General features: G+C 43.6%; 1 protein-coding gene and 1 pseudogene across 2 annotated transcripts in view; both read right to left on the reverse strand.

Annotated features, from left to right (window-relative positions):
- Positions 1-26,659, reverse strand: part of STIM1 (stromal interaction molecule 1) — a 190,557-nt gene that overhangs the window by 137,137 nt on the left and 26,761 nt on the right. The window lies entirely within an intron of this gene.
- Positions 6,134-6,478, reverse strand: LOC114218774 (small ribosomal subunit protein eS26 pseudogene; annotated as a pseudogene).

Raw genomic sequence — 26,659 nt, forward strand, 5'->3', positions numbered from 1 at the left:
ACAAGATGAAAAGCATCCTGGAGATGCATGGTGGTGATGGTTTCACAACATCATGAATGTATTTAATACCACTCAACTGTACACTTAAAAAATGGTTAAAATGGTAGATTTTATGTTACATGCATTTTACCACAAAAAAAAAAAAAATGGTGGGGGCTGGTTACAGGTACTGAGACTTAGGAGAGAGACATAGTAACTTCCAGCTGCAGGGGGAGGGGAGGGCAGGGGCAGTTCGCATCCAGATCTTACTCTCCCTCACCTTCTTTTCTGACAGTGACACACTTCTATTAGGATCGCATTTGAATTCAGCCTCATTTTACCCTAAAGATATTTCAGACTCTAGCCTCATCTTACTCAAGGAACAGCTCTGACCTAGGCCTTTCTAATCACATACCATAGAAAGTACCACTCCAGTATACCCTGAGGTGGCTGACACTCTGACCTTGGCTGACATTAAGCCTCAGGAAAGAAGAGCTATGTGAAGCAACTGACCTGAGTAACTCTAAGGTTATCCCAAACTATGGGAAGAAGGTCTTCCCCGGGGAGTGGGGGAGAAAAATTTCCAAATCATCCCAAACCCAGAAGGGGTACACTTTCTGCGTGTACAAGCCAAAGGTGTGTCAAATGGCACACAGGGAGATTTCACCCAGAGGCCTCCTTCCAGGTACATTTTAGGTTTCCAGCTGCAGCAGCATCACAAATATCAGTGTGTTTCCGCGTGAGTCAATGAACAATGCCCAATTCAGGACGTTCAGACTTTGCCTTTCTTCTGGTATCTAGGCCTCTGGTTTACACACTTCGCTCAGCAGCAAAGCAATAATATTTAGACTCCGTCCTTCTATAATATTTTGGGGGGCCTGGAACAGACCTAGGCTTTACAACTTTCTAGCCATGCAATCTTGGACAAATAATTTTCCTCACTTGTAATTTTCCTCATCTTGCTGGGATGTGAAGAAAAGTAAACAAATATTTATAAAGCCTCTAGCAATGTAGCTGCCCCAAAAGATTTCATGCAACAAATACTTACTAAGCATAGGCTACACGCCAGTCAGTATTCTAGGCACTGAGGACTTGGCAATGAACGAAAATCCCTGCTCCTGTGGAACTAACAAGGTGGAGGGCTGGAGAAAGAAAGAAATCTATCAGAGGGTGATAAAGGCTATAGAGAAATACAGAGAAAGAGGTTGCAGGGTGCTCTGAGAAAGGAGTTGCTATTTTTAAACAGAATGACTGAAGAAATCCTTACTGAGAAGTTGGCATTTGACCAAAACATCTGAAAGAAATGAGCTAAGGAGCCCCACGGAAAGAGGGAAAAAGAGGGGAAAAACAAATGTGAAGGGCTCGAGGCAGAAGCATGTCCCACTTGTTCAAAGAACAAGGCCCACGGGGCAGGGTGAGCAGGTGGAGGGAGATGAAGATAAGCCAGGTAACTGAAAGCCCAGGACTTGGACTTTTTCTCTGAAAGATACGGTTTTGAACAGAAGAGCTATGTGATTAGATTTACATCTTGAAAGGATCACTCTGACTGTTCCATTTAAAACAAACTGTTGGCAGGCAGGGGCAAAAGTGGGAAACCAACTAAGATGCTATTACCTCTCCAAGAAAAGGGACAACAGTAGTTCAGATCAAGGTGGTAGTAGCAGAGGTTATGAAAAATGTTTGAATTTCGGATACGTTTTAAAGGTAGAACAAATAGGATCTGCTGACAGACTGAATGTAAGTGTGAACTTGTTAAGTTTAAAATGCTGATTAGACGGGATGCCTGGGTGGCTCAGTCGTTAAGCGTCTGCCCAGGACCCCGGGATCCAGCCCGGCATGGCACCGGGCTCCCTGCTCAGCGGGGAACCTGCTTCTCCCTCTCCCTCTGCCTGCCACTCCCCTGTTGTGCGCTCTCTCTCTCTCTCTCTGACGAATAAATAAATAAAATCTTTAAAAAACAATAAAATAGGGTGCCTGGGTGGCTCAGTTGGTTGGGAGACTGCCTTCGGCTCAGGTCATGATCCTGGAGTCCCTGGATCAAGTCCCACATCGGGCTCCCGGCTCAGTGGGGAGCCTGCTTCTCCCTCTGGCCCTCTCCCCTCTCATGCTGTTTCTCTCTCTCCCTCTCCCTCTCTCTCTCAAATAAATAAATAAGTAAATATATTTTTTAAGTTTAAAAAAATAAATAAATAAAAAACAATAAAATAAAATGCTGATTTGACATCCAAAATCTCAATTAAGGGGTTAGATATACAAGTCTAAAGTTCAGAGAAGTCTGAGCTGGAAACACAAATTTGAGAGTTTTCTTTTTTTTTTTTAAAGATTTTATTTATTTATTTGATAGAGAGAGCGAGAGGGCACAAGCAGGGGGAACAGTAGAGGGAGAGGGAGAAGCAGGTTCCCTGCCAAGCAGGGAGCCCGATGCCGGGCTCGATCCCAGGACCCTGGGATCACGACCTGAGCCGAAGGCAGACGCTTAACCATCTGAGCCACCCAGGCGCCCCAAATTTGAGAGTTTTCAATGAACCGATGAGCCTTAAAACAACGGAAATGGCTTCTAAATGTCATTGATTTATTACACAGTAATGAAATAGCCAACGAATAGTGGCTGCTTTTATAAACCCTTTGTTTCCTTAAGGTGCTAGAAATCTTGCCAACATGAATAAAACTTTGGGGCCCAACATCTAATCCCATCACCAATCCCTCACAAAAATTTGACTTTCTGCTCTGCATTTTTCCTCACTCTCTTCATTCCTTTCAAATTTTCAATTAAAACATCTGGTACGTGGGGGCACCTAGATGGCTCCGTCAGAAGAGTAAGCGACTCTTAATCTCAGGACCGTGAGTTCAAGCCCCACACTGGGTGTAGAGACTACCTAAAAAAAAAAAAAAAAAAAAAAAAAATTTTTTTTTTAAACATCAGATAAGTGGGGGCATTGTGGTATTAAGTGGTAAAGGCACTAATAATTCTCTAGTTAGGTTTGAATCCTCTATCTTAGCTATATACTAGTTCTATGACGTGGAACTATAATTTTCTTAGTAAAATGGAGCTAATAGTACCTCTGTTACAGAATTGTTGTGATGATAACATCCATTCATTCACTTGTCCAACAAAAACTTACTGAGCATCTATTACATGCCCAGGACTACGTCTAGCACTAGAGTTACAATGGTAAACAGGCAGAGGTCGTACTGTCCTCATCAAGCTGATAGCCCAAGGGACCATAATATTTCTAAACAACCAAGACAAAATTTAAAATTTTTAAAAATCACCTTAAAAAAAAATAAGTATGTAAAGAGCATCATACAGTGCCTGGCAAGTAGTAGGTCCTAAATAAATGACCACACGTATATTTTATAATTAAAGTACATAAATCCTCATAGAACAACACATTTTTAGAATTGGGATGACTTTTTTTTTCAAGATTTTATTTATTTATTTGAGAGAGAGAGAAAGAGCACGAGAGGGGGGAGGGTCAGAGGGAGAAGCAGACTTCCTGCTCAGCAGGGACCCCGATGCAGGACTCGATCCCGGGACTCCAGGATCATGACCTGAGCCGAAGGCAGTTGCTTAACCAACTGAGCCACCCAGGCGCCCTGGGATGACTTTTAGAAATCAAAAGGTCCAACTCCCTCATTTAACAGAAGAGCAGATTAAATTACTCCATAATAACTTACTCAGGACACCTGTTCAATCAGGCCGTGAGCCAGGTATGTGGGTACAGGGATAGTAAAACACAGTCCCCGCCTTATGTCAAATAAATATGCAAGGGGAAGTGACCTGCCTGAGTAACTTAGCTGTTCACTCACACTGGAAATCATGCCTTCTAATTTTCAGTGTTTTGCTCTTTCCACTGATCCAAAATTATTCTATTCAAATAAAAATATTTATCAAGAAGAAGCTTACCATGTGCCCTGTGCCAAAGAGAGTGGCATTGTACAACTCAGCAAAGTCCTCATAGGTAGGTTGTCAAAAAGAATAGCTTGGGCTTAGAAATTGATCCTTTTTGGGCACCTGGGTAGCTCAGTCGGTTAAGCGTCTGCCTTGGGCTCGGGTCACAATCCCAGGCTCCCGGGATCGAATCCCGCATCAGGCTCCCTGCTCCGTGGGGGGTCTGCTTCACCCTCTGCCCCTCCTCCCACTCATTCTCTCAATCTCAAATAATAAATAAATAAAATCTTTTTAAAAAAGAAAGAAATTGATCCTTTTTTGCTCTGTGAGTCATCAACAATAGGCAGCAGCCAGGGCCTATTGGCGTTGGTAGGAAATTACAGAAAGATGGAGAAAAATAAAGCGAAAGCCACTGGCTAAGCAGAGAGAAAACAGAGCAAGGCCTTTCTCCTTCGCTCCAGAGATTAAGTCACAGCCCCTCCAGGGTAGAGCCGATCACAGAACTCCACCTTTCTCTCTCTGGGCCATCCAGCCATCCTTACCCCCCTTTCAAGGATTGAGCTTCTAATGCGAAGACAGTGGTGTGGAAAGAGCACACCTTGAGGGCTCACAGACCTCAGCTGAAATGCTGGCTCCACCTCTCACCGGCGGAATGTTTCTTACCTCCTCTATTTCTGCATGGAAAATGGTGACTGTACTGTACTTAATTCTGTGGTGAGCATCAGAATTGTGTTCGATGTATCTAGAAAAATGCCTAGCATGCAGAGGTTACTCAATATACAGTACTGTCATTAATTATTATTAATGTCCGGGTCTCTCTTACCTACGCCACGTTCCTTGTGACTGCAGGCTTCCACAGAGCACCACAGCGCTGGGCTCCAACAGGAACAGGAAGCTCTGAGAGAGACATGGCACCTCCATTGGCTACATTCCTCTCTCTCTCCTCCCCCAACCTAGACCAGCTCAGCTCCCCACTCCACTCGGCCAACTTTGAAAAAAAACAAAATCTTTGAACCTGCCTTCTCTGGTCCCTCTTCAAAATATCTTCTTTCCTTCCTTCCTTCCCTTACCACTGTCTTTCTCAAAAGAGAAGTCTACACTTGCTGCCTCTGTGCCCTCACCTCCTACTCCCTCCCTAAGCCACAGCAGTCTAGCTACCATCCCCACCCCTCCACTGAAACTGCCCGGCACCAGGTCACCAATGACTCAACAGCTCAGTTCAGGGCTCCCCCTACTTGTTCTCTGCTTCAGTAGACACTTAAGACACTTTATTTTAGAAACTCTTCCCATTCCTGGCTTCCCAGACAGTACTTTCTCCTACCTCTCTGATTGCTCCTCCTCAAGACTCCTTCCCTAGCTTTTCTGTCTACATATTATCAGAGTTCCCCTAGGCCCTATCCTCAACCTCCTTCCTTTCCACACTTTATGGATTTTACTCAGGTGACTTCACCTATTACTTTTTTTTTAAGATTTTAGTTATTTATTTATTTGAGAGAGAGCACGAGCAGGGAGAAGGGCAGAGGGAGAAGCAGACTCCCCACTGAGCAGGGAGCCAGATGGGACTCTGGGATCATGACCTGAGCCAAAGGCAGACGCTTAACCCACTGAGCCACCCAGGCGCCCCTCACCTCTTGCTAATGATCTCTACTCTCACTTGGAAATCATTCCCATAGCTATGCTCCTACCTCTCTGAGGAACTCCAAAGCTCCTACCTTCTCCCCTAAGTAGCAGATGTCATCCACAAGCATCTCGAAACCAACATAAACTCCCCACGGCAGTTCTCTAGGCTGTATTTCCATGTGTTACTGGCCTCACACTGACACCCAGTCACCTAACACGTCCTCCTATGCCCTTCACTCACATATTTCAGTCAATCCCCAGGACCACTACCCTAGTCCCAGCCTCCAGCATTTGCAAATACTCTCCTACCTCTAGTTTATCCATTCTCAGCCTCCTGAGCACAGGCATCAAAGAGATCTTTCTAAAATACCACTCTGACCAAGTGACTCTCCACCTTAAATACCTAGAGTAAAGCTCAACTCCAACAGGCTGTAAGCTCTTTGCCATTCAGAATCCCTTCTGAGCAGCCCAACAGTCGGTCCAGCACCAGCAACAAGTCACCATTCCCTGAACATGCCATGTATTTCTTCACTCACACTACCTAGTACTCTTCTGGTCATCCTTTTTTTTTTTTTTTTAAGCATAATCTCCATTTTTTGCCCCCAGAGAACAGTTTTCTTCAGTCCTTAAAGACTTAGCTCCTTATATGGGTTTTGGTAGAGGTGATGGGGCAGTACCTGCGGGTCTAAATTGGGGTGGGGGTGTTGGGTCCTTCTGTGCTTCACAAGAGCAATTCCTGACTACCTTACTATGGATGGCACAGCTCACACAGTAATGTAGTTTCACATACAGCTTGGGAAGCACACCAACCTTGAACACACTTGCTTCAGACATGTCCTTGACGGCGGCAGCCTCTACGTTCCGAATAACAAACTTCTCAATGGCCTTGTCCTTGGGCACACAACAGGCCCAGCTGGTTCAGCAAAGAGGCTGCATGAGACCACAGCTCTTTTTGGCATGACCATTATTCCTTCTTTCCTTGGTCATCTTGGAAGTGAGGACCCGAGAGACACTCTTCTGGTCATCCTTAAAGATCCACCTTAAACATCTCTGAAGCCTTCCCTGACACCCTCTGGCTAAGCATTAAGACCCTCCTTCCTTTCTCCCCATACATCTTCTATGTTCCTCTACTGTAGCACTTGTGACACAATATTGAGTGTACTTGCCTATGTGCTTATCTTCTCAGTAATCTGTGGATTGCTCAAAGACAAGGACTATGTCTGTCACATCTCCGTAAGGCAGCCCACTTGCCCAGTCTCTCAAGATGAGAAGCCAGACTATCAACCATGATGGAGATATTCCCCCCATATCAGGAGAGCGAACTCAAATGGCAGCAGGAAGTCTTAATACTTCCCGTCTTACAAAGGCAGCTTGGACTCTGACCCCAGAGGAGGCATCCTGACCTGATTCCTGGGGCCCTTCTGCCTGGAACAGCCTGTTCGATAGGGATAGGAGAGCTTCCGGTAGATTAAAATTCTTTGGAAAATGATTTCTAAAATGGGCTAATTACAAGTAGGGCTGGCCACTGCCAGATCCATCTCAGGAAGTCATGTCAAGACTTTTACATACCTTCAAAAGTAAGGGAGGTGAGTACTACAACAGCCTTTGGCTAGTCTTACTGTTTTAAATTCCACCTCTCCTTGGGACACAGCCCTGCACCACATACTGGCAACAAGTTGTTCACTAGCCAGAAATCTATGATGGCTTCTCACTGCCTAAAACTGCACAGCATGGTGATTAAGAACAAGGACCCTAAAATATATCATCCAGGCCTGAATCCCAATTCTACCACTCATTAACCATGTGAGTTTCAGCAAGTTATCAAAGTTCTCTGGGCCTCTGTTTTCTCACCTGTAAAATAAGAAAATAATAGTATACCTACCCTCTTAGGATTGGTATAAAGATTAAATACTCTAAAAATAAGAATTAAATAATAAAAAATTAAATCATCTTACCATTAAAAATGTTAATAACAGTGCCTGGCTCATGGTAAGAACTTAGTAAATTATATATAAACATATTCAGGTTTCAAGTCCGTCTGTCATTTAAAACCTGAGACAAGAACTGTTGCCCTGGGCGCCTGGGTAGCTCGGTTGTTAAGCGTCTGCCTTCTGCTCAGGTCATGATCCCAGGATCCTGGGATCAAGGCCCACGCCCGCTTCTCCCTCTCCCCCTGCTTCTGTTCCCTCTCTCGCTGTGTCTATCTCTGTCAAATAAATAAATAAAATCTTGGGGCGCCTGGGTGGCTCAGATGGTTAAGCGTCTGCCTTCAGCTCGGGTCGTGATCCTAGGGTCCTGGGATCGAGCCCCACATCGGGCTCCTGGCTCAGTAGGAAGCCTGCTTCTCTTTCTCCCTCTGCCTCTCTCCCTGCTCATGCTCTCTCTCTCTCTGTGTCTCAAGTGAATAAATAAAATCTTTAAAAAAAAAAATTTTTTTAAATAAAAAAAAGAAACTGAAAACTTTTAATAAATAAATAAATAAATAAATAAAATCTTAAAAAAAAAAAAAAGAACTGTTGCCCTGACCCATTTCACATGCCACAACTCACCAGTTCCCAATCCTTTTAACTTCTGACTTCATCACTTGTGATTCTTTGCCTCTGCCCACAATATCAATCCCCCATCTACCAGCCCCTCCCTCTGTCCTTAGCTGCAAATTCTCCCTGGCAGTGCTACCTACAGCTGCCTGGAAAATGCCCCCTCCGCAGAGTGCCCTGCGGGGGTGCCATGCCTAAGAGCGATACAGGATAACACCTTCACCTGAGCACCCCAATCTCCTTGCTCACTCCTACTTGCACTCGGGTCATTTTTCCAATCCAAATGCCTCCCTGAACTTCTGCAGCAGATAAGCCTTAAACAGAGTTTTAGAGACTAAGTCACACCATCTCCAGGAAGCCTGCTAGACTACAGTGATCCTCAACCACTAAAGTCTTAATCTGTAAGATATACTTCCTCATTCATATCATCTAACCATCTCTATTAGATGAAGTTCCATGAGGCAGTATCTGGTTTTCTATCACTACGTCCCTATTATCCTAGAACAATGACTGGGTCATAGTAAATGTTTAATAACTATTTAGAGAATGCAGTTAATCTAACCCAACCTTTCCATCTTTAAATAAGAAAACAGGGTGCCTGGGTGGCTCAGTCAGTTGAGATCCAACTCTTGATTTCGGCTCAGGTCATGATCTCAGGATCGTGAGATCGAGCCCCACATCAGGCTCTGCACTGAGGGTGGAGCCTGATTGGGATTCTCTCTCTTCCTCTCCTTCTGCTGTTCCACACCCTCCCCCGACCCGGCCGCCACCTGTGCTCATGCACTCTCTCTCTTTCTCTAAAAAAAAAAAGAACAGAAAAGAAAGAAATAAGAAAACTAGGATTGAGAAAACAGAAGTCCCTCAGTCAAAGCAGAGTGAGGACTAAAACCCAGAACTCGGCAAGACTGAAATTATGAATAATGCAATCCACCCCCAACACACTTCTGGGCCAGCTGCAATTCACAAGAGAGCAGACAGACAGTTCTCTGATTAAACTGAGTGACGTTCCCTCAAAGCAGGGCATTTATCTTCTCCTCCAGAAGCAAAAGACTAGGCCAACTATAGATGCTCGATTAGCTAAATCTCCTACCATTGATTCTAGGACATAATCAGGGACTGGTGGATTAACCAAGATCTCCAGCTTTCTGTAGCAACAGCCCAGTCTGTGAAAAGAAGGGGAGCCCTGGAGTTACCTTGCCAACCAAAGGACAGGTTGCCATTCAACTTCTCTAAGCCTTACTAACAGAAAAGCAGGAAGCCACTTTGTGCTCATTTACCTAAATGCGTTCCGTGGAACACTAGTGTCTTAAGTAATGTCAATAGATGGGTTTGTTTGGAGTTCGGGGGTAGGGAGCAGGGAGGGGTTGGAAATTCCGTAATCAAAAAAATATAGGAGGGGGGGCACCTGGGTGGCTCAGTCGTTAAGCGTCTGCCTTCGGCTCAGGTCATGATCCCAGCATCCTGGGATCGAGCCCCGCATCGGTCTCGAGGCCTGCCTCTCCGTCTCCCACTCCCCCTGCTTGTGTTCCCTCTCTCTCTGTGTCTCTCTCTGTCGAATAAATAAATAAAATCTTAAAAAATATATATATATATATAGGAGGGGCACCTGGCTGGCTCAGCCCATAGAGCATGGGACTCTTGATCTCAGGGTCATGAATTCAAGCTTAAAAAAGGCGGGGGGGGGGGGCACTTGGCTGGCTCAGTCATTAAGCATCTGCCTTCAGCTCAGGTCATGGGATCAAGCCCCACATCGGGCTCCCTGCTCCGCGGGAAGCCTGCTTCTCCCTCTCCCACTCTCCCTGCTTGCGTTCCCTCTCTCGCTGTCTCTCTCTGTCAAATAAATAAATAAAATTTTTTTTAAAAAAATGTAGGAAACCCTACATACCTTTCCTTATCATATCAAAGGATCCTCGCTTTTCCAAACTTGATCTCAAAGGTCTCTCAAGAGTAATACCTATTGTCTTTTCATATGAGAGAGAGATTCTGAAGAACACTTACTTTATTTTTTAATTTACTTTTTAAGAACTTATTTTAGGGGCGCCTGGGTGGCTCAGTCATTAAGCATCTGCCTTCGGCTCCGGTCCTGATCCCAGGGTCCTGGGATCAAGCCCCGCATCGGGCTCCCTGCTCTGTGGGGAGCCTGCTTCTCCATCTACCAGCCCCCCTGCTGTGTTGTCTCTCTCTGTCAAATAAATGAATAAAATCTTTAAAAAAATTTTTTTAAATAAAAGAATGCAGTGTACAAATGTACTATTATTCCACAGTTCCCCAAATGGACAGGACCCTAAATAGGAACTGGACTTGGACTACTAAAATCACATTACTTTCTCCAGCACAATAAGCTTGGGAGAAAGTTAACCTGGATTCAGATCTGTCTGCTAACTTTAAAGCCTGTGTCTTTCTATCATTACACTATATTCCTTGACAGTTGTTTATTCTAAAAAATCTTTACAGAGCTACAGATGCAATGCTAGGTACAAGGATATAAGGAAGTGTAAAATTTAGTAATCTCTGCACTCATTGAACTCATAATTTGGTGATGTTCATTGCTATGATAGAGGGAATGGGAACATAGGGATAGACAGAGGGAAAGGAGGTAATGGGAGCTTGAGGGGAGCCCTAATCTTTGGTGGTAGGAGAAGTTGCCAGGGAAGGCTTCCCAGAGAAGTAGGTACGTCAGCGCTAGTCTAGTGATAAAGAACATGGGGGGAGGGGAGGGGAAACATGGACTCTTGACGGAATAGACCAGTTTCTAAAGGAGGCCAGCTTCTGGCCTATCCAATGAAGTAGGAGAGGAAAAGGGGCCTTAACCAGATAATAGCACCTCCGGGGACTAACCAGAGATGCTTTAGGAAGCACATGCCAGGTTAGGTCGCCACCAGATACAAACAGCTGCCCTCCTGGAAACAATTAAGTGGCAATTTTTACTCTGACAGAATCTTAGGCCCCAATGGAATATTTTGAAATCGCTTAAATAAACCCCCAGTTTATTGATAATAAGAGGTCCTAAGAGAACCTGGCTTCATTTGTCTCAACTCGAGTTGAATATGGGAGAAACACAGGTTAGACAATAATAATTATAATGGTTGAAATTAATGAGAGCTTATTATGTGTCAGGCAATCTGCTAAACGTTCAACATGAATTAGCCCTTAATCTTCACCACAGCCCTTTGAGGTAGATAAAATGATTATCTCCATGTTATAGATAAGGAAGTAGGCTCAGAGAGGTGAAGTAACTTGCCCAAAGTATTACTAGCAAGAGATGGGACCTAGGCAGACTGACCCCAGGGCCTATGTCCTTCATCACTAGACTAGCTGAGGTACCTACTTCTCTGGGAAGCCTCCTCTAACAAATCCTCTACCATGAAAGACTGGGGACCCCTGAACCCCCACTACCTCCTATCCCTCTCTCTACTTCTTGTCCCCATTCCCTCTAATGTAGCGGTGAATTATCACCAAAAGTATGAGTTCCACGAGGGCAGAGATTACTGAATCTTACACTTTCTTGTAACCCTTCTACCAAGCATCACATCTGCAGTTCAGTAAGTATTTTTCAGAATAAACAACTGTCAAGGAATATAGTATAATGACAGAAAGACACAGGCTCTAAAGTCAAACAGACTTAGATCTGAATCCAGGCACTGCCACTTCTTAGCTATAATATTGACTAAGTTACTTAACCACTCTGGGGCTCAGAGTGGTAAAATTTTTAACCATATGACATTGTGAGAAAACTAAGCTAAGCACCTTAAACAGTGCCTGGCACATAAAAGTTACCCAATTTTATTTGCCATCCTCCTCTTTTCCCCTTGTCTTTCACATATTGGTAGAAAGAACTCTAGTCTGAGAATCCAGAGTATAAGTAGCTATAATCTTAATCAAGTACTTCTCCTTTCTGGGCTTCAATTTCCTCATCTATAACTCACAGACTATTGGTTCAGAACAAATGAAATAAAACGCGCTTGAGTGGTGAAAAAAACACTGCGCAGATGGAAGGATTTTTGTCATTCCACCGACCTAGCTTTTAAAATCAGCCTTGAACCGCACTGCACAGAAGTGTCTTGAAGCTCACAAAGAAGAGCGATCTCTCAGAGACCCAAAAGCTACAAAATCAGGGAGTATTTGCACTGTCACTAGGAGGAGCCAGTCCCACTGAAGAGCTGAGGTAAGACACTGCCAAATGGCTTTGCTCCAGCAGTCCCCGGCTAATTAAGGCCTTGCTCCCCTGCCTGTCTGCCTGTGACCTCTGCAAAGGCTAGAGAACACCAAGTGCTCCACAGCAGCTCTTCCCTTGGCCAGACTGGTATAAGGTATTGCGGCCAAGGATCAGCCACAGCTACTGCTAAGAGGCTCCTGCCCTTGGCCCTCCTGAGAACAGAGCCCAAAACAAGGAGCCCTCAGGCTGTCCTGAGGTTATCAGTTCAGGATTCCTAAGAATCAGCCTTACACACAGCTACCAAGACTCTGGGCCTAACATGTCAGATGGGACAGAACTTAAGTCCTAAGCAGGCAGGCCCTTTGGACAGACTAGAAAGTACCCTTACGCTATAGAGTAAGGAGTAAGGATAAGGGATTGGTCCTCCCATTCTTAGCTAGAAGTATCTAGTCTTAGATGCCTTCAAGGTGACTTTGCAGGCTCTTCTTGAAGCTGCATAGGCCCCAGGGACCTAACCACTTCCTTTGTTCATTAAAGCAGAACTTTCATTCCACCCCTAAGGCTCCCTCCCCCAAGCCCAGCTCTAGAGTAAGACGGTCCATTCTTTTTGCTCTTTAAAAGTTAAAAACACATGGGCCCTTTTGGTTGTAAAGGTTTAACTGCTGCATTGGGAAAGCATGTAGGCCAAAAGCAGCACACATGAGGAAGTAAAGAAGGTTTAAAAAGTACTACAAGTTAGTTACAGTCACTGTCCCCACTTAAGAGTTCCCGGTTTCTGCGTTATTCGTGCTCTTAGAGAACGGCTACAATCCAGTAGTCTCCAAAGTTTATTTTTGAACAGTGTAACCCTCTCTTTCGAATGCAGTTCAAATTAAATCTAACTGGGAGTCTCAACAGCTAATTGGATCTCTAATGAAATAATGGATCTAGGTAGTAAACATCAATGGCTCCTAAAATCATCGGGCAAAAAGCTGACGGGAAATATTTTAACAAATAGATCAAACTGACAATATCTGAACCCAACCAACAATCTAAACATTATAAAAAGAGAGAAAACCAGATATAGCTGGACATCCTTTCAAAAAGAAAGAAAAGCAGGGCACCTGGGTGGCTCAGTCAGTTAAGTGTCTGTCTTCGGCTCTGGCCACAATCTCAGGGTCCTGGGATCAAGCCCAGTGTCCTTCCTGCTCAGCTGGGAGTCCGCTTTACCCTCTACCCCTCCCCTCCCTTCTTTCTCTCTCTCTCTTTTTCTCTCTCTCAAATAAATAAATAAAATCTTTTAAAAAAAATGATTAAACCTGAATCTGATCAAGCCTCAAGATCCAACTACCAATTTATAATACAATAAAGAGAATGTAGGAACACGTTAAATGCCACCATAGAGAGATAATCAGCAAAATCCAGAAACTGGAAAACTCTTCTGGACAAATGACCCAGTTTCTTCAATACAGAATTGCAAGGAAAAGAAAAAAAGGAAGGGTGGGGGAAGCTGTGGATTAGAAGAAACTCAAGATTTAGATCAACCAGAAAAAAGAAATAAAAGACATCCAAATTGGAAAAGAAGTAAAACTGTCACTATTTGCCAATGACATAATAGTATATATAGAAAGCCCTAAAGACTCCACCAGAAAACTATGAGAACTAACAAATAATTCAGTAAAGTTTCAGGATACAAAATTAATATACAGAAATTTGTTGTATTTCTATATGCTATTAATGAACTATTAGGGAAAACATTAAGAAAATAATCCCATTTATAATTGCATCAAAAAGAATAAAATACCTAGGAATAAATTTTTTTTTTTAATTTATTTGACAGAGAGAGACACAGTGAGAGAGGGAACACAAGCTGGGGGAGTGGGAGAGGGAGAAGCAGGCTTCCCGCGGAGCAGGGAGCCCGATGTGGGACTCGATCCCAGGACCCCGGGATCATGACCTGAGCCACAGGCAAACGCTTAAAGACTGAGCCACCCAGGCGCCCCCCTAGGAATAAATTTATAAATAAATTTACCAAGGAAGTAAAACATCTATACGGTAAGAGACTGATGAAAGAAATTAAAACTGTAAGACACTGATAAACAAAATGGAAAACTGTAAGACACCAATGAAAGAAACTAAAAAAGACACAATTAAATGGAAAGATATACAATGCTCAGGGCACCTGAGGGGCTCAGTCAGTTAAGCGTCTGCCTTGGGCTCAGGTCATGATCCCAGGGTCCTGAGATTGAGCCCCACGTCAGGCTCCCTGCTCAATGGGTACCTGCTTCTCCCTCTCCCTCTGTCTCCCAGCTCATGCTCTCATTCTCACTCTCTCTATCTCAAATAAATAAATAAAATCTTTAAAAAAAAAAAGATACAAAATGCTCATGGACTGGCAGAATTAATATTGTTAAAATGTCCACACTACCCAAAGCAATCTACAGATTCAATGCAACCCCTATCAGAATACCAATGGCATTTTTCACAGAACTAGAACAAATATTCCTAAAATTTGTATGGAACCATAAAAGATCCCAAATAGCCAAATAATCTTAAGAAAGAAGAACAAAGCTGGAGGTATCATGTTCCCTGATTTCAAACTATACTACAAAAAAATAGTAATCAAAACAATATTGTACTGGCACAAAAAGAGACACACAGATCAGCTGAATAGAATAGACAGTCCAGGGGCACCCAGGTAGCTCAGTCAGTTAAACGTCTGCCTTCGGCTCAGGTCATGATCCCAGGATCCTGGGATGGAGCCCTGCATCTGGCTCTCTGCTCAGCAAGGAACCTGCTTCTCCCTCTCCCTCTGCCTGCCACTCTGCCTACTTGTGATCCCCCTCTCTCTCTGTCAAATAAATAAATAAAATCTTAAAAAAAAAAAAAGAATAGACAGTCCAGAATTAAACCTACATTTATACTGTCATTTAATCTTCAACAAAGGAGGCAAGGACATACAACAGGGAAAAGAGTCTCTTCAATAAGTGGTGTTGGGAAAACTGCACAAATATGTGGAAAAGAATGAAACTGGACCACTTTCTTACACCATACACAAAAATAATTTCAAAATGGATTAAAAACTTGGATTGAGTCCCGCATCGGGCTCCCTGCTCCACGGGAAGCCTGCTTCTCCCTCTCCCACTCCCTCTGCTTGTGTTCCCTCTCTCGCTGTGTCTCTCTCTGTCAAATAAATAAATAAAATCTTAAAAAAAAAAAAAAAAGACCAGAACCCATAAAAACTCCTAGAAGAATACACAGGCATAAGCTCTTGGACACTGGTCTAAGCAATTTTTTTTTTATCTGTCTCCTCAGGCAAGGGCAACAAAACGAAAAATAAAGAAATGGAGCCACATTAAACTAAAAAAAAAAAAAAAAAGATTTAGATCAACCAATGTATAGAGCTTCGTTGGACACTGATATGAATAAATCAACTTAAACACTGACTAGTTGATATTAAAGGATTATTGTTGTATTTTTAAGCGTGATAATGATATCTTGGTTATGTTTTCAAATACAGTTCTTTTAGAAATACATAATAATGTTTGTGAATGAAATAATATGCCTAGAATTTGCTTCAAAATAATCCAAACAGGTGGGACAGTAAAGATGAAATAGGATTAATAAGACTGGCCTTGAGTGCACAGTTGCAGATGGGGAGTAATGGGCACATCGGGGTTCATTATACTGCCCTCTCTAGTTTGTTTGTTTTTTTAATTTATTTATTTGACAGAGAGAGAAAGAATGAGAGCAGGGGGAGGGGCAGAGGAAGAGGAAGAGAATCTCAAGCGGACTCCCCACCGAGCAGGTGGGCGAAGCCGGGCTCCATCCCACAACCCTGAGATCATGACCTGAATTGAAACCTGAACTGAAATCAAGAGTGGGGCGCTCAACCAACTAAGCCACCCAGGAGCCCCTGCCCTCTCTAGTTTTAAATATGTTTAAATTTTTCTATAATACAAAAAGTTGGCTTTTTTTGTTTTCTGTTAAGAGAGAATGTGCATGAGCACGAGTGGGGGGGGTGGGGGGTTAGAGGAAGAGAGAAAGAGAATCTTTTTTTTTTTTAAAGATGTTATTTATTTATTTGACAGAGACAGACAGAGCGAGAATGGGACACAGGAAGGGGGAGTGAAAGAGGGAGAAGCAGTCTTCCCGCAGAGAAGGAGCCCGATGCAGGGCTCGATCCCAGGACCCTGGGATCATGACCTGAGCCGAAGGCAGACGCTTAACGACTGAGCCACCCAGGTGCCCCTAATCTTTTTTTTTTTAAGATTTTATTTATTTATTTATTTGACAGAGAGAGAGAGGACAAGCAGGGGGAGCAGCAGAGGGAGAGGGAGAAGCAGGCTCCCCGCTGAGCAGGGAGCCCAACACGGGGCTCAACCCCAGGACCCCGGGATCATGACCCGAGCTGAAGGCAGATGCCCAACCAACTGAGCCATCCAGGCGCGCCGGGAAAGAGAGAATCTCAAGCAGGTTCCATGCCCAGCACGGAGCTTGATCTCATCTTATGACCCTGAGATCATGACCCCAGTTGAAATCAAGAGTCAGACGGTTAACTGGATGAGTCACCCAGGTACCCCCAAAAGGTTTTTTTTCAAGTTAAAAAATAAGTTGAGTGTGGAGGGGCTACGGTTGAGACATATGAGTAAAGCCTATAGCTCTTCCCAATGACTCACTTCTCCCACAGTGATCCCTGAGACAGCTTGGGAAGCCCTAGGATAACTAGAAAACAGTCTGAAAACCAACGCTGCATTATATGGAATACAGATACCTGAGTAAGAGAACCTGGCTTCAAATCTTGGCTCTGCGCCTTAATAGCAATGTGACACCTTTAAAAAGTAACCCTCTGAGCTTCTTACCCTTGTGCAAATAGGGCTACCTCCCAGGATAGCAACAAGGATCAAATAAAATAAGAGATTAAAATACTGTGTATTTCTTTTTTTTTTTTTTTGAAGATTTTTATTTGACAGAGAGAGACACAGCGAGAGAGGGAACACAAGCAGGGGGAGTGGGAGAGGGAGAAGCAGGCTTCCCGCTGAGCAGGGAGCCCGATGTGGGACTCGATCCCAGGACCCTGGGATCATGACCTGAGCCGAAGGCAGACGCTTAACGACTGAGCCACCCAGGCTGTGTATTTCTAAAGTATATATGATTGTTAGGACCACTTAGGGAGATCACTTGCCTTTTATTCCTGACACTAAAGTTACTCAACCCCCATCCCACCCCAACCTTCATGCCAATCCCTTCGAATCTTCAGAAAACACACATAAAATTCTGTGAAGACATGAGAGGCAGCAGGAATTAAAATTCAATGCTGTGGGCAACCTGTGTGTGCCTGGCCAGCTACAGTATGTGTGTGTGTAGAAGGGAAGGGGGAGGGCAGTAATGGGAAAGTGCCCTAGAGATGACTGAAAATTTACCCTCAGCCTAGGCTCCAGGTCTCTAACTACCAACCCTAAATGACAAAAAATAAATAAGTGCCAGGCACTTGTGGATGAAGGCCAACTCTTAGGGGGGAAAATGTTTCATGTTAATGACAGTTAAACTGCCTATGTCTGGCTCAGAAATAATGAAACCTATCCTTTTTATCAACACTTAGATTCTATTTTCCTTCCACAGCCCCTCATGTTTTGAATGATTTTGTCTATAAACAAAGTGCACTTACTGAGAAGTAATTCAACATTTTCAGCTGTGTTTATTATCACTACTTTTTCTTTTCAAAATGCTGATCCAGATTTCAACGAACCATATACAATTATCAAAGCTTCATAACAATATTTTGAAATTACACACCTCACCATCTTGGCTTTGATTATAATGAGCAACAAAGTGAAAGTAAACATGTAGACATTCAAGCACTGGGCCGTGCTACCAGTTGCTTATTTTGGCTGTATACTTGTGTCCAAGGTCATTCACTCACTGGACAGGTTTATGTCCTATGATGCCATCAACTGCCAGTCAAAGCACCAATCAGCTTGAGCGAACTAGTGTTACCACACAGTACTGACACAATTAAAAACCAAAAGCAAAGACGCTTCTATTGTAAGTAAATGTACAATTCCCACTAGGCTTACTGAAAAACTGAAAAGAACTTAAATTCATTCATTCATTCAAAAACAAATATTTACTAAGTGTCCCCGTCCAAGACCCTATGGTAGGCACTAAGGACAAAATGAAGAAGACATAGTCCATAGCCTCGGGGATTACGTAAATACACCGCTTCACCGCTTTCATGGATCCCAAAGTGACCAGAGACCACAGACCACCAAAACTCTGTTGGAAGAGGTGACATTTTGATTCCCTTATGAACACAACTTGTGAAAAGGCAACCTGCTTCAAGATGTACTTCTCAAAAGCACAGCCTTGCTGCAGGTACAAGTTGCTCCCCTACTAGAAAAAACAAGAATATGGTTTCTAAAATCAAAGTTTCTGTCAGTATATCAACAGATATTTCCTGAATTTCTATTTTGTCTTTGGGCACTGTGCTAGATAAGGGATATGCAAACTGTGTTCCTCAGGCCAAATCCAGACCAAGACATGTCTTTGCAAATAAAGTTTCATTGGAACACAGTCATGCACGTTCATTTACAGACAGCCTATGGCTGCTTTCCTGCAACAACTTGCCACTTCAACAAAAACCAGAAGGCCCATCAAGCCTAAAACATTTACTCTCTGATCCCTTACAGAAAATGTTTGCCAACTACTACGCCAGACTCTGAAGATGCAGAAATGAATCTGTATGTTGCTCTAGGTGGTAGTTATATGGGTATACACATGTGTAAAAATGCATCAAGCATTTCATTCATTTAATCATATTTATGTCATAACTTAATACTTTATTTTAATGGAATAAAGAGTACTCAGTCCTTGCCCTGTAGCAACTCAAAATCTGGTAGGAGGCCATAAAAGTAAATAATTGCAGTACGGTGGCGATAAGAATCATAATGAAAAGTTAGGCTAATTACACTAATGGCACAAAAGCGAAAATAAACCTAGCTGGGTATGCAAGGCCAAGTCTTTATAGAAGATAATTGAGGTATATCTCGAAGAATGAGTATATATATGCCAAGAAGGTGGTGCTAGGGGAAAAAAAAGATGGCAGTAAAAGGGAGAGGTCATTCCAGACAGAGAGCACAGCATATACAAAGGTTCAGAAATGCAAAATAATTAAATAAATAAACCAAAACAACAAAATATGGCATGGCTTTGGGAAATGACAAGTAGTTCGCAGAAACACTTATATAAGGGCGCCTGGGTGGCTCAGATGGTTAAGCAACTGCCTTCAGCTCAGGTCATGATCCCGGAGTCCTGGGATGGAGTCCCGCATCGGGCTCCCTGCTCGGCAGGGAGTCTGCTTCTCCCTCTCACCCTACCCCCTCTTGTGCTCTCTCTCTCTCTGTTTCAAATAAATAAAATAAAATCTTTAAAAAAAAAAAAAAGAAAGAAAAGAAATGCTTAGGTAAAGCACTAGCAGAGCAATGTGAAAAGATGAGACGGGAGCAATACAGAGGGGTCAGACCACAGCAAGCCTCATTTGGAAGGTCATCATACATGAATGGACATGTACTTTATGGTCTAAGCAGGGTCACTTCTATTTTTTTTTTAGATTTTATTTATTTATTTATTTATTTATTTATTTGAGAGAGAGAGAGAGAGAGAATGCAGGGGGGAGGAACAGAGGGAGAAAGCTCTCTCAAGCAGACTTCACCCTGCGCACAGGGCCCTAAGTGGGGCTGGATCTCACAACCCTGGAATCATGACCTGAGCCAAAGTCAAGAGTCGGATGCTCAACCCACTGAGCCTCCCAGGTGTCCCAAAACATGGTCACTTCTGAGAGTAAAAGAGAACCAGAAAAATAATTGTAAACAAGGACTATCCCAGGAAGATATGATCATCCTATTATTTGCCATATTAAAGAACACAGGCTTTAACCTACAAGATAGGACAAGTTAATACAAAATTTTAAAGACAGGAATACCAAGATTTATGCTTTAAAAAGAGTGTGCTTGGGGCGCCTTGGGTGGCTCAGTCATTAGGCGTCTGCCTTCGGCTCAGGTCATGGTCCCAGGGTCCTGGGATCGAGCCCCACATCAGGCTCCCTGCTCCGCGGGAAGCCTGCTTCTCCCTCTCCCACCCCCTGCTTGTGTTCCCTCTCTCCCTGTGTCTCTCTCTGTCAAATAAATAAAATCTTAAAAAAAAATAAAAAATAAAATAAAAATAAAAAGAGTGTGCTTCACCTATTTATTTTATTTAACCTATTTATAGACTACTTACTATGTGCCAGGCACTACCCTCAGCACTTTACAAATATTACTTATTAATCCTCATAACTACCTCGTGAGATAGATACTATTATTATCCTCATTATTCAGATAAAAGGCACAGGCTAATTAAGTAACTTGCCCAAAGTGGCACAGATAAGTGGCAGAGCAGTCAGGCTCCAGGGTTTGTGCTGTTCCCATTTCACCTCAGGGCCCACCTGTGACATTTACTCAGAAACTCCTGAGCCTGCAGATGCCGTAGGGTCCCTCTCTGCAGTGACCCACACCACTCTGCACTTCTTCCCACCACTCAACGTACTGTTAAACATTTGTTTAAAAATTAATAAATAAATAAATCTATCTTCTTCACTAGACTGTTAACATTTGTTTAAAAATAAGTAAATAAGGGGCGCCTGGGTGGCTCAGTTGTTGAGCGTCTGCCTTCGGCTCAGGTCATGATCCCAGGGTCCTGGGATCGAGCCCCATGTCGGGCTCCCTGCTCAGTGGGAAAGCCTGCTTCTCCCTCCCCCACTCCCTCTGCTTGTGTTCCCTCTCTCGCTGTCAAATAAATAAATAAAATCTGTCAATAAATAAATAAATAAATCTATCTTCTTCACTAGACTATAAACTCTGTAAGGACAGGGTTGAGATTATCTTGTTTACCACTGTATTCCCACAGTCTGATACATTTATTAGCTCTCAATTTAGAAATAGTATTAATAATAGCGAACATGGGGGCACCTGGGTGGCTCAGTCGGTTAAGCATCCGACTTTTGATCTCAGCTCAGGTCTTGATCTCGGGTCATGAGTTCAAGACCTGCATTGGGCTCCACACTGGGCCTACGTGGGGCATGGAGCCTACTTAAACACACACACACTGGGGCACCTGGGTGGCTCAGGCAGTTAAGCGTCTGCCTTCAGCTCAGGTCATGATCCCAGGGTCCTGGTATCGAGCCCCGCAGCGTCGGGCTCCTTGCTCAGCAGGGAGCCTGCTTCTCCCTCTCCCTCTGCCTGCTGCTCTGCCTACTTGTGCTCTCTCTCTCTGTCAAATAAATAAATAAAATCTTTAAAAAAAAACCACACACACAATAATAATAATAATAATAACTAATATTTATTGAGCACTCACCCTGGGGCTAGGCACTATTCTAAGAGCTTTAAATATATTAATTGATTTAAGAGAAGTTGAGTAAGCCGTCCAAAGGTCACAAAGCTAGTAAGAAGTGGAGCCAGGATTCTGGATCTAGCTCAATGCCCTCTACTTTATGCTATACTACTTTTTTTATTGAATAAATAAAAATATGACTTAACAAAATTAGTATTCCTGGTATCTAAACAGTGCCTGGCGCTCGGCACACATTCCAAAAATAAATGACTCTTTCAGGTGCTGAGGAAGAGACAACCTGTTACCACATCGCCTTCCTCCCAACAAGGCAGCCTGGCCCACAGAAATATAAGCATATATCCAGATCACTGGGGAGGCAGCATAATGTAATGGTTAAAAACACAGGCCTTGGAATTAGAACATGAAATCTCTAATTAGGTTGGGTCCCACTTACACCAATTACTAGATATGTGACCTTAGGTTCCTCATTTATAAAACGAGAATAACAGTATCTATCTCATTGGCTATTGTGACAATTATATAAGGTAAATAATAATTGTACATAACACAAAAGTTTTTTATCATAACAATAAACATTATGATTTTTATTATTATTAACTGTCCGATGAGTTAGTGGTGGACTTAGCTGTAGCTCCGAGCTTCTGCAACCTCCTGCTAGGTACCTTGGGACCCCCACCCCAAGTCTTATACCAAAGTTGACTATTTTTACAAGTTTAGAACTCAAGTGGGTATTGTACATGACCAGTGTTTCATGGGGCTTCAGACTTCTGGCCCAGTGTCTGACGAAGTAACTATCCTAAGGGTGGGGTCCCGATCCCATTACTTAGGCCATGCCTTCCAGAAGGAAAATCAGGAAACCACTAGCTCTATCTGACCTAGCTCACAATGAAAGACACCACACTAGAAAACATATGTACCTACAATATCCTCTTGAGCTTCAGACTTCAGTCACATCCTTACTGTCAGGCTAGAAACACTGATTTAGTCCAAGAGACTGGCCAGAAGCCAAGAGCTTATGTCATTGCTGCGGGGGTCTAATGGTGGTGACAGAGAAAAGTTTTAGAATTTTGAGGTGCCATAAAATACTCTCTGTATTCTCTGTGACAAACTTAATCCCAAGCCTCCTAGCTGCCCAGCCCTATATTAGGACCAGACGGGTCTGATCAGAGAAATCATAGAGATGGGAGAACAAGGTCAGGCTCCAGAGATCACCACCTGGATTGGTCCCTGCTTTCAGACCGTGATATACCTATCTATCATTAGCCTCATTTTACAGATAAGGCAGCTGAGGTCCAGAGTGGGTAAGTGACCCAAGCCTAAGTGGTGGCAAGAAAAAAACGAGCATCTAGTCTCAAGAAATAACAACGTAAGACTCATAAAACTGTCAAAACACATGGTCAGGTCGTGAGGAAGATTACTCTGAGGAGCTGCAGGGATGGAGGAGAGCTCAGATACAGAGGGTCTCACAGTAACAGGTCCTAGCCACCACACCCCTCACAAAGTAAAGGGGCCCCACCTTGCTTTCATGGCTCCTTTATACCTAGACCCTACATTATCTATTTACCTGTCACCCCTATGAGATGGTACTTCCCTGAGGTTATACACATTTTATTACCCTTATCTATATTATCAGCACCCTGCCTAGGCACACAGCTGCACCCCCCACTGACTTCACAAAGACTCAGGCTAGCCCGACTCACCCGACTCACCCACGAAATACTTAAAACAAGGCACACTCAGTCTATCAGGCACCTGCCATGTCAAGATGTGGCTCCTCAACAAAGAGTTGAGAGGTGAGGCTGATAGAAAGTGACTTTGGCCAAGTAATGAACCTCTTACTTGTTCATATAAGATATTGATAACAACAATCACCTCAGAAGGATGTATGAAAAGTTAAATGTGAAAGCACTTACCACAGTTGTTGGCACATAGTAGGCACCCAATGACTGCCAGTTCCCTTCCCATAACCCTTCTGAGTTCCTGTAAAAACTATTTTGGTTTTGGACGTTTGTGGACCAACGTTTATTAAACTGCAAGTATTTATTTATGTGCAGGGCACTGTGTTGATCTCATCCTAGGCATCTTTGACGCAACCTCAGCATCTAGCACAGGGCCCACCAGAGCTGCCCGGCACACAGTAAGCACTCACTAACTAGGGACCTCCCGAGAAGACTACCAGACACGCAGGCACAGAAGAGATCAAGTCCCCGGCCAGCATCAGCGTATACATTTAGAGAGTCCCTCCCCTAGTAGAGCCTGGCCATCGCAATGACCATAAAAATATAAAAATACAAGAAGGATCCAGATGAGTTCCTCAAAACTGCTCTAGGGGCCATATGGCAATGTTCCAAACTATAGCGCATCTCCATTTAGGACCTGGGTTGCAATATTCACTGACCATCCACCTTCACCTGTCCTTACACTACCCATTGTGAGGAAAGGAAAGTGCTCCTTCCTTTTAGCACTGCTTGTTTGGAAAAGCTGGCCTCCCGGGAAACGGCTCGGTCCATAGCCTGGCAAATAGGATCTGGCAAAAGCTTGAACCCTACAAAAGCATCTTAATCATTCCACCTTGCTGGACTCCAGGGCTGAAAATAGCCCCAGATGAAAAACAAGCTGTGCGGACTACTTATCCAGTTTCATAGCAAAATCAGGCCTTAAGCTAACTGAAGAGGACAAGCCCCTCACTCCTTAACTCAAGCAGGGCTAGAGGTCTCACCTGTTTCTGGCCCCATAGCAACTGGCATAGCTCTGGCACCTCTCAGGCTTCATCTTTCCAAAACAGTAATGGAACAAGTGCAGGACAGGGAAGGGACTTCCACAGTCAGCCGAGCGCGGCTTAAAGGGGCAGCAGGGAGAGCGCTATTCCTGGACACAGACCCTTTATTCCCTCATCAAATCTGAGGGCAAAAATCAAAGTCCCACACCTGACAAAGAAGCATTCTGTACCTCTGCTTCCCCATCTGGGTCCTCTATCAAGGCCCTGTCTCAATGCCTGCTTAAGGGAAACCTTCCCTGGGGCGCCTGGGTGGCTCAGTCGTTAAGTGTCTGCCTTCGGCTCAGGTCATGATCCCAGGGCCCTGGGATCGAGCCCCGCATTGGGCTCCCTGCTCCGCGGGAAGCCCGCTTCTCCCTCTCCCACTCCCTCTGCTCGTGTTCCCTCTCTGGCTGTGTCTCTCTCTGTCAAATGAATAAATAAAATCTTTAAAAAAAAAAAAAAAGGGAAACCTTCCCTAATCCCAAATCAGAGTCAGTCAGTCTGCAGTCTTGCACACCAAGCCCATGCCTGGTACACACCCTGACCCCTGCCACTAGAGTCAACTCTTTCCAGCTCTGTGTATTCCAAAACATTAAGCACTTCTAAGGCAGGGCCCGCGTCTCACAATGTCTGTGTCTCCAGTTAAAGCAGGTGCTCAAAGGCTGGTTTGTTGTAGAGTTAAAGGAAGCAGGTACATTAACAAGACAGCAAGTATGAGGACAAGAATGTATCCTGCCTTGCTCTCCCTGTTGTCTCAAGTGTACGCTGCCCTCCGGCCCGGGGTTCAGGCTGGCTTTCCCAGGCTTCCTCTCATCACCCAGCTCATAGCCATCTCTCCCTCCTCTGCTGTGCATATCATGGCCAAACCATTCCCTGGACCCAGGAAGGTGTGTTTGGGAACTCCTTCAGGACATGATCGATGGAATGGCCACATGAGAGTCCACCAGTTAAGTGTTTACAGAGTAAACAGGAAAAAAAAAAGGCAAAAAAAACTTCCCTTGAGCTTTCAATAGCTCATCTGTTAAGAAAATGAAAAAAATATCTGTCACTGGTGTCTCACCTGGTTTCACCTGGTTGCTCCCACAAGCTTCGATTATCTTTCTCCCTATCCTCCACTGGTTCCCAGGGAGTTCTCCATAAAGAATTCAGGGCAAATGGTTCAGCACCTATATTTGGATCTACAACTGTGTGATACTCAAGATGTCATCAGAACAGAGATGACAGCTCATTCTTCACATCCCACATCCTTCAGACTATAGGGAGTGATTCATCCATACTTATCCCAGCCAAAGGCAGGAAAAGTCCCTTGAACTAAAGCAGGACAATGTTGCTCCACCTACTCACTGGTGGGCCCGTGCCTAAAATCATGTTCAGGCTCACATCTAAACTGGGAAGGGGTCCATAAGTCCTCACCTATGTGGGCTGCAGTCCTGGGGGAAGACTTCCAATCAGAAAGAAAATAAATGATAAATTTCTACAACTGTGTTAAAACCAACAGTTTTTAGCAAATCTAAGTTATTTTTGTTTTTATTGGGATATAATTTGTATACCATACAATTCACCCTTTTAAAGGTACAATTCAGTGGTTTTCAGTATATTCACAAAGTAATGCAGCCATCACCAACGATCTAATTTCAGAACGTTTTCATCACCCTAAAAATAAACCCCATACCCATTAGCAGTCACTCCCTATTACCCCTACCACCTAGCCCCTGGCAACCTCTAATCTATTTTCTGTCTATACTGATGTGCCTATTCTGGACATTTCAATAAATGGAATCACATAATATGTTGTCTTTTCACTTAGCATAATTTTTCAAGCTTCATCCATGTTGTAGCATCTATCAGTACTTTGTTCCATTTTATGGCTGCATAATATTCCATTATATGGATACTTCACATTTTGTTTATTTATCAGTTGATGGACATTTGGGTTGTCTCCACTTTTTGGCTACTATAAATAATGCTACTGTGAACATTCATGTACAACACCTGTGGCCTTCCAGGTGTTGAAAACATGTGGCTGGCTCCCATACTGTTCACTCATTCTCTTGACTTAGAAAAGGCAGAGCCAAGGATCATGCTACTCACCATTTAAGAAAGCACTTTCACTGTCCACTAACTCACTGAATCTTTACAATACTCCCCATAACCTCAAGGCAGGGATTCCTGCTACCATTTTATATATAAAGAAACCCTAACCTTGAAAATTTAAGTAATTTTGCTAAGTCACAAAAGTACAGGGACAGAAGAACCCAGATCTTCTGATTTTTGGTCCAGACCTCTGTGAGTTGACTTAAAAGGCCATCCAATTAGACGCTTTCCTTAACCATCCTACCTAAAATAGC

The sequence above is a fragment of the Eumetopias jubatus genome, unplaced genomic scaffold (assembly GCF_037043125.1).
Source record: "Eumetopias jubatus isolate StellerSeaLion01/CBP00866 unplaced genomic scaffold, mEumJub1_p1.0 scaffold_13, whole genome shotgun sequence".
In the NCBI taxonomy this organism is placed as follows: domain Eukaryota; kingdom Metazoa; phylum Chordata; class Mammalia; order Carnivora; family Otariidae; genus Eumetopias; species Eumetopias jubatus.